A 7221-nucleotide genomic window follows, 5' to 3' on the forward strand; every position below is an offset into this window, starting at 1 on the left:
AAGAAAGCTGAGCACTGAAGAATTGATGCTTTTGAGCTGTGGTGTTGGAAAAGACTCTTGAGAGTCCCTTGGGCTGCAAGGAGATCCAACCAGTCCATTCTAAAGGAGATCAGTCCTAGGTGTTCTTTGGAAGTAATGATGCTAAAGCTGAAACTCCAGTACTTTGGCCACCTCATGCGAAGAGTTGACTCATTGGAAAAGACTCTAATGCTGGGAGGGATTGGAGGCAGGAGGAGAAGGGGACGACAGAGGATGAGATGGCTGGATGGCATCACTGACTCGATGGACGTGAGTCTCAGTGAACTCTGGGAGTTGGTGATGGACAGGTAGGCCTGGTGTGCTGTGATTCATGGGGTCTCAAAGAGTCAGACATGCCTGAGTGACTGAACTGAACTGAACTGAACTGAAGCAATAAGTAATGGGAAGTTGAGAAAATTCAGAAAAGTGACTGAGAGAGTCTGACAAAAATGTTTCTGGCCCTATTTGCCAGTTCTCAGAATACCTAATAAGGCAACATGCTCTGTTTTGAATGTTTGCTCAAGTTTTGAGATAAGCAGAATTCAGGGGCTTATGGGGAGGGGAGAAGCCTAACTTCAGTTTGGTTGAAAGCAAAAGGTACAAAATAGGCAGCTGTGAACACTTGATCAGGTGGAATAGCAGTTGGGAAATCATACATAGTTGTTCAGTCGCTAAGTTGTGTCTGACTCTTTGCAACTCCATAGACTGCAGCCCACCAGGCTCCTCTGTCCTCCACTATCTCCAGGAGTTTGCTCAAATTCATATCCATTAACTCGGTGATGCTATCTAACCATTTCATCCTCTGCTGCTCCCTTCTCCTTTTTCTTAGTTTGCTTTGTTCTCTCCCAGCTTATGCCTTTTGTCCGAGTAATTATTAACAGTGATCAATTTTGCTCTCAAAACTGTCCTATGTCGGAGAATAATTTTATAATCATCCAAGATATGAGCAATTTTGCTGATGCCTCACTACGAGTCCCTCTGCCTACTTGATTGGAAGGAAACACGCAGTGTTACAAAAGCAGATGCTGGGAATGGACTCAGATTCACTGGGACCCTCCTTCTCACCCTAGCTTCTCTCACTACATCTCCACTTTCTTGGTCAAATAGGCACACAGGGCTTCCTAACTAGGAAGTAATTTTGCTTCCTAAGTAGTCAGACATCTCACCCAAGAATGATATAGCACTGTTTCCGTTGCGTCAGTTTCCCTGATTCTTATTAGTATTTGCTGTTATTGTTTTTTGTCTCTGTTTTTGTTTTTATGCCATCCACTCTTTGTAGAATTCTGAAACTTCTCCTTTCTTTTCTTTTCTTGAATTCTGCGTATACAACATCAAGGGGCTGTGTGGAGATGGGGATACAATTTCTGGATAACAGAGCTAATATAACTGTTTTTTATTTAGATCTGACTCCCAGTTTTTTTAATCCTCTCTTTGGTGTATATACTGTGTTTTTGTCCTGATTTAGGCACGTGTTTTTAATCCAAATAGAAAAATACCATTAAAAATTACATTGGAATATACCAGTTATTAGATTATGGATTTTTCAAATAACTTATTAAAGCATTATTTTTGAGGATTAACATATTATGAGTAACAAAAAATGAGCATTAAATGTATTCAGCTATATTCTATACTAATTATTTGAATTAAAAATTAAACCAATGAAAATAATCATTGTGTATGATTGTGTATGTGATTGTGTGTGTGTTCGTGTCTTTGTACTTTAAGGGGAAATCATTAATAACTATTAAATCAAGTATATATACAGTACCATCATTTTCACTGTAGCCTTAAAAAATGAATGCAGTTTAGATACTAGTACTAATTATAGCATTTGATTGTTAAAACACTAAATGTTTCCAACATATTATCCCAGTTGCTGTAAAAAGTATAATCCAAGAATAAGCATTTGGCATAACATTACAATTGTAACTCTTGAAGCTTGTGCTATTTTCCTGACAGGTTCAAAACATACCCTCGAATAAACAGAATGAGTTAAGAGAGAAGCAAAGCAAAGAGTATGTTCTAGTATCTTCGTCAGCCATTAGCAGGAGATAACCAGCTGCTAAATAAACCCAGATCCCTCCTTAAATTCTTCAGGAACCCACAAGGGAAAGTGTGCAGAAAACTATTAGAGAAGCAAACAGCAGACTCAGCACCAAGAGCTGAGTTAGGCAACTTTCTCAGGTAACTAGGAAAATCCTGAGTGGTATAAATTTACAAACGGTTTCTAAATTTATTGTGGTGAATAGAAAATATCCCAGTGGCCAAATCCAATTCAATTAGGATGAAAACATTTTCCTCCTTAACTGCCAACTTTTGTATGAAAAACTGCTTCTTCTCAAACTCAGTCAATTTTAAAATGTCTACTAGCTGGGTTTGCCCAGCAGGAGTCTAAAGGATCTATTATGCTGACAGATGCTCCCTGCCTTAAGAGTGTACAGAATTTAAATGACATTTATTTTCTGTTTATAGCTATTTAAATTAAATTAATATGAAACTAAAACTAAAACTTTGCCAACTGAAACTTGTGGCTATTTAGATTGTACTTTAAATGATTTCAGACATCACTAATAGTCTATATTTTTGTTAATATGCCATTATATTTTTCTGTTTTACATTAGTAAGATACTTTTAAAAATGTCAACTTCTAATATTTGTTACAGCTTTGTACTTTACATGGTTTTGAAAATTTGTATATTGTTGTTATGACAATTAGATGAATGGATAGGTGTGTGACAAACCTAGACAGTATATTAAAAAGCAGAGATGTCATTTTGCCAACAAAGGCCTGTATATCAAAGCTATAGTTTTTCCAGTAGTTATGTATGGATGTGACAGTTGGACCATAAAGAAGGCTGAGTGCCGAAGAATTGATGCTTTCAAACTGTGGTGCTGGAGAAGACTCTGAAGCGTCCCTTGGACAGCACGGAGTTCAAGCCAGTCAGACCTAAGGGAAATCAACCCTGAATATTCATTGGAAAGACAGGTGTTGAAGCTGAAGCTTCAATACTTTGGCCACCTGATGTGAAGAGCTGACTTATTGGAAAAGACTGTAATGCTGGAAAAGATTGAAGGAAGGAAGAGAAGGGGGCAGCAGGGGATGAGATGGTTGGATGGCATCACTGACCCAATGGACGTAAGTTTGAGCAAGCTCCAGGAGACAGTGAAGGACAGCGAAACCTGGCGTTTTGCAGTTCATGGGGTCACAAAGAGTGGGACATGACTTAGTCACTGAACAACAGCAAATATATTCAATTAATTATTGAGGAAAAGTAGTTTTGTTTGTCTTAATTTCACTATAATTGTTAAGACATTGAGTGATAGAACTAGGACCTAGAATCTTTTCTAACTAGCTCAGATTCCACCATATTAGGCTCTACTGCATTGTATGAATTCAGGTGAAAACATATTCATTGTGTTGCATATTCACAAAATAAATAAAATGAAAGATTTGAAGCAATAGTCCATATACCTAGGAAAAATTTTAGTCTTTTTCTGTGTGTGTGGGGAGGGGGCAGGGTTTTAGACACTTTCATAAATTACTTACAGCGTGTTTTAATTTATTGTTTTTAAGCTAATTATTATTATCCCTCTGTATTAGTTTGCTGATACTGCCTTAACAAAGTACTATAAATTTGAACAGTAGAAAATTCTTTTCTCATGTTTCTGGAGGCTAGATGTTCAAAATAAATTTGTCAACAGGCTCAGTCTCTTGTGAGGATTGAGAGCAGCATCATTCCAGGATTCTCTCCCTGGCTTATCAATAGTCATCTTTTCCCTTTGTTGCTTTGCATCATCTTTCCTCTATGAATATGGCTCTGTATCCAGATTTCTTTTATAAGGATGCCAATCACACTGGATTATGGACCACCCTTATGAGCTCACTTTAACTTGATTTATTCTGTAAAGAATTCCAAATAAGATTGTTTCTGAGGATGAGAAAATTTAAATAAATAAATTACTTAAACCTAATCTCCATTCCTTAAAATATCATTTTTTTCTCTTTTCATAGTACAGTGATCTGTTGCCCCTACTTTTATTGAAAGCCATCTTTATGGTGATCTTGATTTCATCACCCAATAGTACATTTTATTTTTAATCTTCAGATTTTCTTTACAAACTTCATGCCTGTTATTATTTTCTTGGTTATTATTATTTCTTTAGATTCTTAACATTCAGTTATTCACTCATAGTTTTCCTATCATCTTTGTCATTCTTAACAGCTGAGCTCCTGAAAAATCATCTCTATCTGATTTATCCTTTATCTCATCGCCATTCAGTTTCTACATTCATAGTTTCACCAAACCACTTTGATGTAACAGTTTCTCAAAATCAATATAAAAATGATTCAATCATCTCCCATGCTCCTTTCCAAATCTTTTTCATGTGTTTCTTCTACCTCAGATATGTGTATAACCTTACACTTGACTTAACTCATGACTCTTGCTCCTTATAACTCCCAACATAGTAGAAATCAAAGTTATTTGATATTCTAAAGTTCTTATTCTATCTATATATATATATATTATAGAAGCTATTAAGACATGACCTTTAGTACGTACCTTATTGAAAAGGATCTTTTATACTCATTGCTTTGCACCCATATGAGTCACTTGAAGACTAAATAAAGTATATTTTAGACGTACAATATAGGGGAAAATAATTATATTGCATGTAATTACAGTTACAGAATAGGAGACCTCTCACTGGTGACAAAGATGTAGTGATGTTCTTCTGCCTTATCAAAATGTAGTTCTATCCATCTATATGTCCAAAATGTAAAATATTTAAAATTATGCTATAGTAAGACAATAAAGAATGAAATAATCATTTAAAAACTGGTAAACAATGATAACAGAGAAGGCAATGGCACCCCACTTCAGTACTACTGCCTGGAAAAATCCCATGGATGGAGGAGCCTGGTAGGCTGCAGTCCATGGGGACTCTGAGAGTCAGATATGACCGAGCGAGTTCACCTTCACTTGTCACTTTTATGCATTGGAGAAGGAAATGGCAACCCACTCCAGTGTTCTTGCCTGGAGAATCCCAGGGACGGGGGACCTGGTGGGCTGCTATCTACGGGGTTGCACAGAGTCGGACACGACTGAAGTGATTTAGCAGCAGCAGCAGCAGCAAACATTGATAAATATGTGGCATTTTAAAAGTGCTAATAGGAAGAATTTGCATCAGTTCAGTTCGTTCAGTCGCTTAGTCGTGTCCGACTCTTTGTGACCCCATGAATTGCAACACACCAGGCCTCCCTGTCCATCACCAAGTCCCGGAGTTCACTCAAACTCACATCCATCGAGTCAGTGATGCCATCCAGCCATCTCATCCTCTGTCGTCCCCTTTTCCTCCTGCCCCCAATCCCTCCCACATTCAGAGTCTTTTCCAATGAGTCAACTCTTCGCATGAGGTGGCCAAAGTACTGGAATTTCAGCTTCAGCATCATTCCTTCCAAAGAACACCCAAGACTGATCTCCTTTGGAATGGACTGGTTGGATCTCCTTGCAGTCCAAGGGACTCTCAAGAGTCTTCTCCAACACCACAGTTCAAAAGCATCAATTTTTGGCACTCAGCTTTCTTCACAGCCCAACTCTCACATCCATACATGACTACTGGAAAAACCATAGCCTTGACTAGATGGACCTTTGTTGACAAAATAATGTCTCTGCTTTTGAATATGCTATCTGGGTTGGTCATGACTTTCCTCTCAAGGAGTAAGCGTATTTTGATTTCATGGCTGCAATCACCATCTGCAGTGATTTTGGACCCCCCAAAAATAAAGTTTGACACTGTTTCCATTGTTTCCCCTTCTATTTCCCATGAAGTGATGGGAACAGATGCCATGATCTTAGTTTTCTGAATGTTGAGCTTTAAGCCAACTTTTTCACTCTCCTCTTTCACTTTCATCAAGAGGCTTTATAGAAATGGAGGGATGGTATGGGGAGGGAGGAGGGAGGAGGGTTCAGGATGGGGAACACATGTATACCTGTGGTGGATTCATTTTGATATTTGGCAAAACTAATACAAGTATGTAAAGTTTAAAAATTAAATAAAATTGCAAAAAATAAATAAAATGGAATGCATGAAATACACTTAAAAAAAAAAATAAAATCAATGAGTCCTTTGGCCCTTAAAGTAAAAAAAAAAAAAGAAATGGTATGGGCCTAACCGAAGTAGAAATATTAAGAATAAGTGGCAAGAATACACAGAAAAAAACTGTACCAAAAAAGACCTTAATGACCCAGATAACCATTATGGTGTGACCACCCACCTAGAGCCAGACATAGTGGAGTAAGAAGTCAAGGGAGCCTTAGGAAGTATCACTACAAAGCTACTGGAGACGATGGAATTCCAGCTGAGCTTCTTCAAATGCTAAAAGATGAGACTAGTAAAGTGCTGCACTCAATATGCCAGCAAATTTGGAAAATTCAGCAGTGGCCACAGGACTGGAAAAGGTCAGTTTTCATTCCAACCCCAAAGAAAGGCAAGGCCAAAGAATGCTCAAACTGTCACACAATTGCACTCATTTCACATGCTAGTAAAGTAATGCTCAAAATTCTCCAAGCCAGGTTTCAGCAATACGTGAATTGTGAACTTCCAGATGTTCAATCTGGTTTTAAAAAAGGCAGAGGAACCAGAGATCAAACTGCCAACATCTGCTGGATCATCAAAAAACCAAGAGAGTTCCAGAAAAATATCTATTTTTGCTTCATTGAGTATGCCAAAGCCTTTAACCACGTGGATCACAATAAACTGGAAAATTCTTCAAGAGATGGGCATACCAGACCACCTGACCTGCCTCTTGAGAAACCTATATGCAGGTCAGGAAGCAGTAGTTAGAACTGGACATGGAACAACAGACTGATTCCAATTGGGAAAAGGAGTACGTCAAGGCTGTATATTGTCACCCTGCTTATTTAATTTCTATGCAGAGTACATCACAAGAAATGCTGGGCTGGAAGTGGCACAAGCTGGAATCAAGATTGCCAGGAGAAATATCAATAACCTCAGATATGCAGAACACCACCCTTATGGCAGAAAGTGAAGAAACTAAAAAGCCTCTTGATGAAAGTGAAAGAGGAGAGTGAAAAAGTTGGCTTAAAGCTCAACATTCAGAAAACTAAGATCATGGCATCTGGTCCCATCACTTTATGGGAAATAGATGGGGAAACAGTGTATACAGTGTCAGACTTT

This window comes from Bison bison, unplaced genomic scaffold (genome assembly GCF_000754665.1).
Source record: "Bison bison bison isolate TAMUID 2011002044 unplaced genomic scaffold, Bison_UMD1.0 scf7180017864459, whole genome shotgun sequence".
Lineage (NCBI taxonomy): Eukaryota > Metazoa > Chordata > Mammalia > Artiodactyla > Bovidae > Bison > Bison bison.